This window comes from Anser brachyrhynchus (genome assembly GCF_964034855.1).
Source record: "Anser brachyrhynchus genome assembly, chromosome: 1".
NCBI classification, from domain to species: Eukaryota; Metazoa; Chordata; class Aves; order Anseriformes; family Anatidae; genus Anser; species Anser brachyrhynchus.
The window spans coordinates 165511731-165525670 of record NC_137694.1 but is presented as its reverse complement, the minus strand read 5'-3'; the positions used below and the strand labels follow the sequence as shown (position 1 = coordinate 165525670).

At 39.7% G+C, this 13940-nt stretch overlaps 1 protein-coding gene and 1 long non-coding RNA gene across 3 annotated transcripts in view; one reads left to right on the top strand and one right to left on the bottom strand.

Annotated features, from left to right (window-relative positions):
* Nucleotides 1-13940, top strand: part of NDFIP2 (Nedd4 family interacting protein 2) — a 140523-nt gene that overhangs the window by 86420 nt on the left and 40163 nt on the right. The window lies entirely within an intron of this gene.
* On the bottom strand, nucleotides 220-12645 carry LOC308187805. Its single transcript, XR_013944930.1, has 2 exons — nucleotides 3389-12645; nucleotides 220-558 (listed from the first exon to the last, which is right to left on the bottom strand). It is a non-coding gene; the product is annotated as an uncharacterized lncRNA (long non-coding RNA).

Here is a 13940-nt window from a genome sequence, read left to right as displayed (position 1 = left end):
CTTGATGCCTGCAATAGGAAATTGCAGTTCCAAAGGGGCAATACAAGGGGCAGTATTGCAGCCCCTGCCAGAAGTGCGTTGCTCCATAGTCACTACCTGAGCATTGCTTTCTACCTGAGGCAACGTCTAGCAGTACCAGAGTCCAACTGGGGTGCGGACAGACAGAGGTCAGCGAACAGAAATGTTAGTCATTACAGTTGTTGGATGACTCTTTGGATTGAATTAACATTTATTCTCTTGTTAGATGCAGTTATAGATTCAGGCAGATGTACTAAAACATAATAAAACAAATTACAAGCCACTTCTCTTTTTTTTTTCTTTTTTTCTTTTTTTCTTGTATCCACTTTGGGATATGTGTGATAATTCTTCTCTCTATGAAGTTCTTGTGGGACTTCCCTCCATTCTGTGTTTCAAAGGCTTTTCTTTGTTTTGTTGTAAAAACTTGAAGGGGTTCAAACCAAGCACCATATTTCAGTGTCGGCAGCTTGCTGTGACGCAACTTCTCTTGGAAGTGCCACCTTTTACAGGCAGGAAGCCTGGAGTCCATTTGAAGAACATCTGCAGGGGAAAACAGATATTTTTAGAGGCACCCTCCAGCAATGAGCAGTTTATTGCCAGCTTATCTCTATGTTTAAACAATAATCAACCTCTTCCGCTCTCAGTGATTCACAGTAATTTTGTCTTATACAGGCTCTAGATTAGATGAAGGCAGCTGCATACATTTGATCAGACTCTCACATTAGCTGGGTTTGACAGTCTGGCACTGTCCTGTTTTAGCACTGTCCTTTGTGCTCACAAATATTCTGGCACAAGGATTTCCTAAACTACATGGGTAAGGCTGACCAGCATGGGAACCCTGCTACTGCAGGGAGTGAATAAGTGCCGTGCCTACAAGGTTCAGACTGTTTTGTTTCCCATTTAGGTCACTGCACTGGAAACGTGATACATCCAGTTAATCTTCAACGGGTGATTTCAGACATTATAGATCCACTTATACCTTGTGATGAATTACTTCAGTGTTTGGCAAATATTAAATAACATTTTTTGTTGACATGGAAGTGTGACCTGCAGGCTGCAGCTGGTCCCAGTGTTCGGTACTGTTTGTGTCCTGCCGTCTGGCTCTTCCTCTCTCTGTTCTCTCGCTATTGAAACACAGCTGGTTTACGTCCATCACAATCAATGGAAGGACATTTCCGAGCTGGTAATTGCTGAGAGGATCCGGTGCTGATGGCTTCTGGAGCTGCCAATCCAGGGAGCAGCTTTTGGCTCCCACTGCATGCAGTATGTCTGCAGTTTGACCATTTATCTCACTTTACATACTTGAACTGAAAGAAAGGTTTGTGCAAGCACTTGCTGCTTATTCCCTGGCATGTCTTTCTCCCCCTCCTCCCCTCCCTTCCTTCCTCTCTTGCGTGTTATCAGCTATTGCAACAGTACTAAATTGTGTCATATAAGGTGAATGATGTTGTCTAGTTCCAAGGTAATGCTAATGGGAAATAGAGTCACAGTGTAAAATATAACTGAAATAATCACTGGTTCATGATTATGGGGAAGGGTATACAATTGTACTGGCTACATTCTAATTGATTGCTATAGATTCAAGCTGTCAAGATTTGGTGGTTAAATGCAGCTACAGAAAATGTATTTAGGCATTTTCATAGGCATTTCTAAGCTCAAAAGCTTCTCTGTTAAGGAAATATAGGAGGTGGAAGAACAATGAAATCAGGCTTCTTCTGTAGATTTTTGAGTTTCTTCATTTAACCATATCACAGGAAAAAAATATTCAGAGGGATCCAGTCTGCAAATCCTGCTTATGCTAAGACTTAGATTCCCCAAAACTACTCCATTTCTTGTCTTGCTTAATTCTGTATGCACCAAAATTCACTAAGCCAACTACCTAGTTAAAACCTCTCTGAGGTAACTTGATTTTATTCACCTGTAAATGCTCAGATTGCTGTTGCTAGGAAATGGGTGCCTATCTGTCATCCAAAGTAGTTTCTGATTCAAGCTGAGGAAGACAGGAGCTCAAATGATGCCCAAATCCCTCAGGGGAAAAAAAAAAAAAAAAAGCAACCTGAAAAATGAGATTTCATCAAATCACTGATTAGTTTCCTTTGACATAGTGACACTGCTTGTGTGTTGCTGATTAGCTTGGTGTCTAACATGCTGACAGAAGAAGGACGATGCTGGGTGGTTAGCACACTGACAGAAAACTGACAACAGAAGAGAAATGCTACTTAGCATCTTTCTTTCATCCATAGAGCATGTGGAGCCCTTAGAGCTCCTACTGGAGACTAGCTAGAACCAGCTAACTGCAAAGTGCATCCCTTTTATATTAGATTGTTAGTAGATAAACAAGAAAAACTGTCTTGGGAGCAGGGACCAGAATAGTAGGTGTTCACTCTTTGCCCTTCCACTCTCCAATGTTTTCCAAGCTATTCAGACATTCAATGGAAGAAAACTCCTAGATAAAAAATTTACTCTCTATCTTCCCTTCCCTTCCCTTCCCTTCCCTTCCCTTCCCTTCCCTTCCCTTCCCTTCCCTTCCCTTCCCTTCCCTTCCCTTCCCTTCCCTTCCCTTCCCTTCCCTTCCCTTCCCTTCCCTTCCCTTCCCTTCCCTTCCCTTCCCTTCCCTTCCCTTCCCTTCCCTTCCCTTCCCTTCCCTTCCCTTCCCTTCCCTTCCCTTCCCTTCCCTTCCCTTCCCTTCCCTTCCCTTCCCTTCCCTTCCCTTCCCTTCCCTTCCCTTCCCTTCCCTTCCCTTCCCTTCCCTTCCCTTCCCTTCCCTTCCCTTCCCTTCCCTTCCCTTCCCTTCCCTTCCCTTCCCTTCCCTTCCCTTCCCTTCCCTTCCCTTCCCTTCCCTTCCCTTCCCTTCCCTTCCCTTCCCTTCCCTTCCCTTCCCTTCCCTTCCCTTCCCTTCCCTTCCCTTCCCTTCCCTTCCCTTCCCTTCCCTTCCCTTCCCTTCCCTGGACTGTTTAACCTCTCTGAGATAGCTCCCCCTGCATTCTTCTCATTCTCAGTCCTGTTCATTAACGTTGTTTCATCCGTTTTAACTTTAACCAGATGCTACTCTCCATCGCAACTTTCATGGTCCTGTTCTCTCCTCTGCTGAATGGTGCATACATTTGTACAGGAGGAATGCTATCTTTCTGCTCTGGCAACATCTTTGTTTAGCTCACCTGTTGGTCAAGACTATTCACATCCATTTGCTTCTCAGGCTCCACAGAGACTACATATAAATCCAAAGTGAGGTGACAAAGTCGTCATAAAGTGGTCTGTTTGCTTCAGGTCAGATATTGAGAAAGTTCTGATATGCAGCCACCAAGTGGAAGTAAACATCCTCCCTGCTCTATGAAATATGGAAAGTTCACAATAATTTCTCATTTCTTACCTTATGCCTCCAATGAGGTGTCACCAGATGGCAGGATCTGTAGTGAACTTACACCAGTCTACTTTTTCTCCTTGTCATTTTCGTCATTAGTCTATTATATCAGCTCTGTACTAGGTATAGGATGGATCATGCTAGATGGAGAAAGACACTTTTAAAGAACTACTGAAGTTTAATGTTTAAACTACTTAGGTTAAAGAACTACTATTCTGGTCTGCAGAATCCTTAGTCTATGTACAACGGGCTTCTCTGTCTGGCTGTGTTCTTTTAAGCATATGGTGTGGCACAGCATTTGAAGGAAGGAAAAAAAGAGTGGCTGTCTGTTCCTTTTTACAGTCCACTCCTGGGTGCACATAACTCAGAGTTACAAGGAAGAGCCCTGGAAGGAAAGAGCTCAGCTCAACACTGCAGCTGGTCTGGCTGTAGAAATCCATTCCTGGTTTAGCTGCTTGCATATGGACAAAAAATAATAAATAAATTTTGGAATGACTTTCTGGCTCAAAACTGTTTAGTTTCTGAAATGAGGCTCAGCAATATGGAAGGATATTTGTGATTAATTTGACAACTGGCAGAAATACTCTTGTGATACAATCCGTTTCTAATTATTATTCAATTATATGCACATATCATCTCTCTTAAAGTGTATTATTTGATGCTCGCCTGAACATGAGCTGGCAGTGTGCCAAGGTGGCCAAGAAAGCCAACGGCATCCTGGCATATATCAGGAACAGTGCAGCCAGCAGGACCAGGGAAGTGATGATCGTCCCCCTGTACTCTGCTCTGGTGAGGCTGCACCTTGAGTGCTGTGTTCAGCTTTGGGCCCCTCACTACCAGAAGGACATTGAGGCCCTCAAGCATGTCCAGAGAAGGGCTATGAAGGCGGTGAAGGGCCTGGAACACAAGTCCTGTGTGGAGCGACTGAGGGAACTGGGGTTGTTTAGTCTGGAGAAGAGGAAGCTCAGGGGAGACCTTATGGCTCACTACAACTACCTGAAAGGAAGTTGTGGGGAAGTGGGGGTCAGCCTCTTCTCACAGGTAACTAGTGATAGGACTAGAGGGAAAGGCCTCAGGTTGTGCCAGGGGAGGTTTAGGTTGGAAATTAGGAGACATTTCTTCTCAGAAAGAGCAGTCAGACATTGGGACGGGTTGCCCAGGGAGGTGGTGGAGTCACCGTCCCTGGGGGTGTTCAAGGAAAGCTTGGACATGGTGCTTAGGGACATGGTTTAGAAGGTGACATTGGTGGTGGGGTGATGGTTGGACCAACTGATCTTGAAGGTCTTTTCCAACCTTAATGATTCTATGATTCTATGAGTAAAGGGAAAGTCTTCAAAACGGCAGGACAAAATATGTGCAAAGAACTGTCTTGCTGACTTGTTTTCAATGTCCATCAGCTTTTTATGGCTGCAGATAGCTACAAATAGAGCATAGCAGAAAAATCGGGCCACCGGAGAGTATCAACAATAGCTAAACTGGTAGGCAACACAGCTCATAGGTAACTGACAAATAATTATTTTTAAAAAAATAACAAAAACATGCTTTACTCTTGTTTTCAATAGGACAGAGGAGACTGGAAGTCAAGAACTTTCAGTATGATCTGGGACAGAATTGTTCCTACAATTTTGTTATTTTTTCTTTAATAGAAATTTTCTGTTGTCCTGAGTAGAGAAGATATCATAAAGAAAATTTGCAGGGTTCGTGGTCACTTACAGTGAACTAATTTCTATATTTTAATGTAGTACTCAAAAGTTGCTGCCAAAAGATTTGTTTTAAAAGTTGATGGGAATGTATGCCCATAATAGGTAAATTGCAAACATAACATATACCCATAAAAATGCAGGCTTTAATAGTTCCAGGTCTCATGGGAATACTTTTCTTTCGGTATGCAGATAGTGTTACCTTTTCCCCTATAGTTTAAAGCTGAAATTAAGAATTGTGGAGTATTGATTTCCTATGGTCTAGGACTTACCTGATGGAATAGAAAAGTTTGCCTTCATTTGCAAGATGTGAAGAACATTAATTGAATATAAATTTTGACAAAGTATCCATTGGTTCATTCATAAGGAATGTGAGTAAACGGATCAAAAGAGAGACAAAGCCATTCACAGTTTAAATAATCCTGAACTGCAGTGCAGTTCCATATGACTTTCTTTTGCCAAGACTGTCTCTAAGAGAATCATTTGGTATGTGTTCTTATCCTAAACCAACCAAACTATTCACAAATAAGAATATGATGCATTTGTCTGCAGGCTTAAAGAAGAAACCTCTGCAATGACAGTACATTGCAAAAACTGCAGTAACGAACAAAGAACTGTAGGAACTGATCTTTCTTTCCATTTGCACCAACTAACAGCAGGTAGATTAGTCCATGTGAGCTCCTTATGAGGGAAAAAAACAAACCAAACCAAACAAAAAAAACTCATTCAGAAATTGTGCATTTCTTTTTTATTTCCCACAGTAAACAGTGGAACTCTATATCAAACACCAGCTGTCCATCACATTACAGCATTGAGGCATTGAGGCCTAAACACAAATATTTGAATATTGCATGAACTGGATGTGAATATGACTATAGTTTCTTTGACCTTAATGAACGAACGAACCAATGAATGAATGAATATACAAGACAAACCAGTGACTAGACTCGTCAAGCAGGGCTGATTCACAGGAAAATACTCAAAATGATAAATGACACCTTCAGAACTGACTCTGACCACTAATTCTGTAGCAGATAAAGAGGACAAAAGAGAAATAGTTACAGATGAATGCATGATTCAGGTTTGTCAAATTCAATTGACAATCACAACATGCCTTGGTAATGATTTAAATAGAGACTTTTTATCTTAAGGAAATAATGCATTCACTGTACTCTTTGGACATCATCGATGTATTTATTTTTAAATCTGTACTCCTTGTAATTCTTGTTCTGCATCTAAAACTGCAAAAGAATTAAAAATATTATGTTAATTCAGAGATACAAACCTTTGTATCAGAGACGATATATCTAATAATGATATAATGTATGATTACATAGGCTCATAGGGCAGCTTGGCTATATTTATTTCCCAGCCTCTTTGGTACCTCTGAGACTGTCTTTTGCATTTGTTACAGAGTATAGTGAAAAGTATGCGGCAGAAAGAGGGGTACACTGAGGTGTAAAGACACAAAAATTGAGATAACATCAAAGGGAAAATAAGGGTGAATTGGGGAAGATCAAAAAATTAGCTGTTCAAGACGGCACTGAAGGCTCTTTCTTCCCATTTTCTTCTCTCCTACATATATGTGTGTGTGTATGCGTGTGTATGCATATGTATATGTGTATATGTGAATACATATGCAACATTGGTCTCTCTCTCACAGTTGATTGCCACTGTTTCAGATGTTCTTGTATCAGGGGTGAAGATGAAGAAGACTAAGGTCACCCAGGAATCTTTCAGCTCCCCTCTCTCATTCCCTGACACATCGTCCAGTCCTTAGTGGCAGTGCCATCCTATAGCTTCCCTCTCTCCCTAAGAAATGCTATGGTATAGATCAGCTACCTGCCACTGATTTTCCCACCATGTCTCATGAAAAGGTTGTGGGGCAAACCTGATCATCTGATACAGTGAGGGTGGCTGCATCTGGGTTACTTGACCAGACACAGATGGTGGTCTAGTCCTCCAGTTGCCATCACCCCATCATCTTGTTCAGCAGTTAAATGTGCAGTAAATGAGTTTCTTGGAGAGTTATCAAGATTTTTTTGACAGAGACTTCTCAGGGAAGGTTGGATGACCATATGTGGGGAAGAAAATTGGATTACGTTCTCTTCAACTTCCATATTTTAGTGTCAGGAAATATGCCTGCTCTTCTAAAACAAACAGGACCAAATTATAACATTCTTGGTCAAGTTTCAAAAGTTTCTGTAAACAGACTTTAGGATATTTTGTTTCACCCATTCATGCATTTGCAGTAATGCACCAAGTACAAAGTGGTTACTTCTCTTATACTGTATTTATATAAGAAACTGAACTGTTGCTGAAGGTGCTTTCTGAGACTGTATTTAGAATGGTTTGTCTCATACACATTGGTTCTAGCATTAATTATCATTAATGGTTTTGCAAGCCTCCTTATTAGGCTCCAATGTCAACAATACTGTTTGCTTGCTTAAAATTTTGGTTTTGATCACAGAAATATAAAATAGTCTCTAGGAAGTGCCTTTGGTTTGCAGAATTCTTTAAAATACAACTAATGAATGAAGTCTGATTCTCTGATTACTGTTTTGATCAGATACTCTTGCACTGCACTGATTTTGACATGCTGTCTGAAAATAAATTAAAATAAGAAAGGTAAACCCATGGTTCAAATGTTTATTTCTATTTAAAAAGTTAGTTAAAAAAAAATAAATCAGAACTGAACCTCTAGAATTCCCTGTTCAACACATTTACTGTTCACACGGGCATGCATTTTGATCTATTTCATACTAAGCAGTGAAATTTCAGACTGTTTCCTTTGCCTTTCTTTCAGTTTGGTTAGAAGGTACAAAACAATCTTTTATGATCAAAAGTTTAATATTTAAAATATTTACATTAAAACTATATTACAGATAGTAGTGTTGTTTTTTTTTTTTTAGCTCAACTTCCATTTTCTTTTTCTATTCTTCTCTTTTCTTTTGCCTCAGAAAATTAGCCTCACAAAAGTGATTTTCAAAAACATACTTTAGTAATTCTTACAGTCAGACAATTTTGCTGGAAAAAGAACATAATTTGTCATGAACTAAACTTTTCATTTGTTATGCCCTGAAATATAGCATCTCGCCTGCCTGTCTAAAATAAATCATTGACACTATGAGTTAATAAATAACAGGAATAACATCCTTTATAGAGCATTTTTGATGTAGTCCAGTCAGGCTGAATTTAAAACATTCCTATACCTTTAAAAATATACATACTCATGGTTTCTCCTGTTACAGATTGGTTATTACACTTTATACTGAAGTCTACACACTAGCAGTTCTAACATGGAATTTTCTAAAACATTTGTTTATCTTTGTCTCAGATTTAGACACAATAACACTGGTTAATAACTACCTAGTTGTGCTTGCTGTCTAAAATACATAGAGCATTTTCTGTTCTGTGCTATGATAACCCAAAAAAGAAATAGTAGTAACATTGATTAACTCTGACAGTGATGGAGTCAGACTGTACAATTCAGTGAACTCTTTGTGAATATGCTTCTCTTCATTTTGGAAGCTTAAATCTATTTTCCATCTTGCTATTGTTTCATTCAGCTTTATTGTATACTTATTTCAGGAAAATTCCTTCAGCATCTTAAGAACAGTAGTTTCCATTATTTCATTTTCCCCTTATTGCATTTTGAAAAGAAAGATCAAACAAAATCAGAACCATTTTCTGCCTACAAACAGCATGGATGAAAACAGATAGAGCCTACCTCTCTTCTTAAAAAAGTTTTCAACTTGCTCAATGTAATATCTTCACAGTGTGAGTCTTAGGTTGGCAAGATAACAGGTATTACCAAGTAATTTAGATATTTCTGTTTTTCTTCTAAGACCACTAAAAACTTTCTGATATTCTGGAAAAAAAAGAAAAAAAAAAAAGAAAAAAAAACAAAAAAAAGAAAAAAAAAGAAAAAAAAGAAAGAAAAAAAAAGAGGTCATGGGTCTTTGGTCACAGGAAGAAGCTTGGGACCTTTCAAATTCACTGCTCATTAAAAAATTCAGTGAATATGAAAACTTTAACTGGATATTTAGTCAATGGGATAGGACACACTTAAATAGTACAGAGTACAGCCATATAAATAAAATTCAGATTCACTAGCCTGAGAATAATGTACCATGAAAGTGAATTGGTCACTCCTGAGTGAGAATGGTTTGCAAGTTGTCCCATCATCAAAGGAAATGATGAAGCCTCTGGTCTTATAAATTTATTTCCTAAATCCCTGCTCCCTCACTGTGAATACACCTAGTGAAACATGGTAATACTAATAGCTATCAATTATCACCAAGAGTTCAAAAAAATTTTAAATGACCAGGATTCCCTTTCTGCATCCACTCTGGGACAAGGTGCAGCCTATGGTGTGTCTGGGCTTGGACTCTGGACACATTCACTGACTAGATAGGAAGCACAGACCAAAGAGCCAGGTTAACAGGGGAACTCCATCACTCTTACTGGGAAATCCATCTGGAAAATAAGTGAATGAATGGAGTAAAAAGGAGGGCTTATAGACTGAGTTCCTTGTGAGCTCTTGATTTCTGAATGTGCAGTGGTCAGCAGACATTTTTGTGGCACACATCTTTGTGTCACATAACATCACATAACCCTTGTGGCAGAAAGAAACGTGGTGGCCACAAACAAATTCTGGTTCCAGATGGTCTGGACTGGCAGGAGCAATGGTGTAGATGGAACCACTCATGTCCAGCAGATGATGATACATGCAGTCTTGAGGAATCTAGCAGATATATGTTCCCTGCAGTCCCTGATTCCTCACTGATCGCTCAGGGGTAAAATAAGCCTCTATATCGCATAACAACTGTTGCCAACTCACTCTGTTCCAGTAATCTCAGAAGGCATGTCTCAAAAAGGGCAGCTTCCCAGCTTCAGAGTTCAGATACCTGTCATTTTTCGTCTGTGCTGTTCATGAGGGGCAAATTGAGGTGTGCATGTTACTCCCGGTACAGCCTGATTCTGCAAGGGAAACCTGCGCACATGGTGAAGCCATGTGCATTCCCCTAGTCTACATGACCAATGCACCAAGACACCTCATGGCAAACATCTGTCTGCTGTTTAGATGTGACTTGATGTACTGTGTGCTGTAGCATAGTTTTCCCATCAGTCATAATTTTTTCTAGTTAGCAGTTGTTGAATTAATTCAAGTTATGTCATGTTTGAGGGCTCAGTTGTCTGAACTTGTTTGAGCCGCTGCCTTTATGTACCTTACTAGGCAATTATCTCACTGACATTCATGTCCCTCCTTTCTGGAATGTTAAGAAAGTCTGCTTGTAAAATGCGTTCACCCACATTGCGAAGAAAATGATGGTTAGCTCAAGCACTGGACTCCTGACTGTCCACACAGTTAACTGCTAGTTCACTTCCTGTCTGACTCCGTGTCATTTTGAAGCATCACAGAATCAGAGAGTGGTTTAGGTTGCAGGTGAGTTTTGAAATCTTCTAGTCCACCCACTCTGTTCAAGTAGCATCACCTAGAGCAGGTTACCCAGGACCATGTCCAGTCAGGCTTTGAATATCTCCAAGGATGGGGATTCCACAACCTTTCTGGGCAACCTAAGCCAGCATTTTACCAGCTTCAAAGCAAAATAATTAATAAAAAAAAAAATGTTATTTTGCTTTCAGATGGAGTTTCACGTGTTGTAACGTGTGCCTATTGCCTCTCGTGCTGTCACTGTGCACTATTGAGAAGAGTCTGTCTGCCTCTTCATCAATATATCCAAGTGTATTTTTATATGCATTGATGATTCCCCCCCAGCCTTCTCTTCTCCAGGCTTATCATCCCCAGCTTTATCAGCCTTTCCTCACAGTAGAGGTGCTCCAGTGCCTTCATCATCTTCATGGACCTATGTTGGGCTCTCTCCAGTATGTCCATATGCATCTTGTACTGTGTAGCCCAGAAATGGACACAGTACTGTAGATACAGCCTCACCAGTGCTGAGTGGGGATCACTGCCCTTGACCCAGTGGCTACACTTTCTAATACAGCCCAGGAGGCTGTCTGCCTCTTTGCTGCAAGAGCACATTGCTAGCTCACTGTCAGTTGTGTCCACTAGCAACCTGAGGTTCTCAGCAAAGCTGCTTTCCAACCAGTTGGCCCTCAGACTATTGATGCTTGCGGTTAATCCTCTCCAGACATAAGACTTAGCATTTCCCTTTATTGAATGCCATGAGATACTTTTCTGTCCAGTTCTCCAGCCTGTCAGGGTACCCCTGAGTGGCAGCATACCCATTCAGTGTATCAGCCTCTTATAATTTTTTTTTTTTGTGGTTTTAGTTCATTAATTGTTTTTTTTCATCTGTGAGCTCTCTGAAGGTGCAGTCTATCCCAGTGTCAGGTCAGTACTAGTACCAATATTGACTCCTAGGGTACATCACTTGTGACCTGTCTCCAACTGGACTTTGTGCCAATGATCATAATCCTCTGACCAGATCTATTCTGCCAGATTTCAGTCCAATTTACTGTACACTTATTTGACCTGTACTTTGTCAGTCTGTCTATGAGAATGTTATGTGAGATGATGTCAAAGCCTTACTGAAGTTGAAGTAAAAAATATCCACTGCTAGTTCTACCAAAGTCAATCCTCCTAGGTGGTTGGGTGATAGTTCACTCTAGAACTTATTTCTGAAAGGTGTTACAGATGAGGCTGTACAATGTCTAGCATCCACTAGCTCTCTACAGACATCTCATTTTATTCCACCTGTTTTTGCATCCAAAGAAACACCCACATGCCCTCATACCACATCACAGGCCATGCACCACATACCTTTGAATTAATTTTGTAAAAAAAAAACACACTATGGTGACTTTGAAAATGCCTTCAGTCTTCAGACATTGCAGACTGAAATAAACACACAGAATAGTCATCATGATTCAGGGCTGAGGGAATACTACACTTAGTAGATAAGATCAAGGCCAGCTTTTACAAGGGGGCCATGATGCTTGCCGGGACACATGTTGAACACCAAGGATGCTACAAAGTCCTTGCCATGTGTCTTAAAAGCCAGGGAATCTCTTTCTGTTTCTGCTTTGTGTGTGTGTGTTTCTAGCAGCAGAGGCATAGCCAATTACTTTCTGCAGGGTTGCCTCTAACTGTTTTTATTGGAGGTTAGAAAAATCTTTTTTTTTTTTTTTTCTGTTTTTGGTATTATCTGATTAATATGTGTGTGTTCTCACTGTAAAATCTAGTCTAGTGCAGTTTTGTTCAGTAATATATATTGTTCCATTAACATTTGTAAGGTACTAATTTTCAAATCATACATATGAAACTGAAAAAAAATCTCTCTGTGTTCTTAGGAATATTTTCTGAGTCCCATCCATGGCTGCTTCATCTGTCTGTGGCCTTCCCAGACAAAGTCATGAACATTTAACACAACACCATGAGCAAAATCATTCATCTTTTGGGCACTTAGTTTTTGCATCCATAAATCACTGATTTTCACTTCTGCTTTTCCTTCTGTCTCAGAACTACACTCATCATGGAGGCACCTATGTACAAGTGAGGCGTCAGGATCCTACACTAAATTTTGTTCCTTTTCAATAATGTTCCATGGTTTGTATCTTATTCCCAATTTTGCATTGTAATGGCTTCTCTCTCATATATTTTCCTCATCTGTACAGCCAAGTAGGCCATGATAGTCCTGACCTTACTGTGATCCGATTTCTTTCACCCAGTTGTTAGTTTTATTTGACAGAATTTCTATCTTGTTTATTATGAAATGTTAATTCTGTTTAGCAAAACATCTTTGGCTCATTCTGAAACTGCTCAGATTCCTTGGTTGTGGTCATCAATCATCCTTCCTTGGACAAAAACACTATTTATGTACACCTTAGTAGCCTCCTTACCATCAAAACATTTACTCATTTTCATTGAGAAAACTTGTTACCAAATACAAGCTAGATGGTGACTTATTCTTCCAAAACAGAGCGTCAAATAAAGACAAACCTGCTGCTGTGTCTCCAAAGGTAGAAAACTGATGTCAATGACATCTCTCAAAAAATTTACTCTGCAGAGAGCATATTCTATTTTTTTTCTACATTTATTGATTGTTCTGTCTCTATACTAGTGAATGTGTCTATTATTTCTCCCTACAGTGATTCTTTTTAACTTTACTTTCTGATTTGTAGAGAAGTTGGTTTTGTTTTTTTTTTTGGTTGATTGGTTTTTATTTTGCCAGAAGGAATGCAATACAAGGAAAATTATCTTCCCCTAATTTTGTACAAAAGGAACCTTTACACTAGTGAGTACAGAAACTCAAGTATGATCATATATAGTTGTGATTTTACTGTACACCAAACTGATAGGAACTTTCTTTCACAGTGTAATGAATGGTTGCTTTCCAAATGTGTTATTTACATTTATTGTGCGTATTCCTGTAATGGGTATAGACCCAGCCTTGAAAGATGCCTGTTTTATTTCTTCAGTCTGGTCTTTTCTTACAGTACTAACTACAGAAGTATTGTCATTGTCTCTGAATTTATATTAGCCCACGTACCTACCCACCTTAAAAATGAGCGATATTCCATTTTCTTTCAAGATCTTCTGATATTCTCTTATGACTTAAGCAAATGCTCCGCTTAGGAAAGGCCATTTAAGCTAACACTGCTGTTGCCATCTTTGTTGTCCAAGCAATGAATGTCCTGTTAGCATTTGGATAGTTTTGCAAAATATATGCTTCATTGCAATCCTAGCTTTTCTCATATGTGTCAGGTATTTTCTTGGCTTATTGGTGAGTATGTGTATAGCGTGTTGTGTTTTAGGGACATAGGCAAGCTCAAGGGGCTCAGAATTAACTTAGGGACATGTAACAAGAGGACATAGTCTTCTCCAGGAGGGC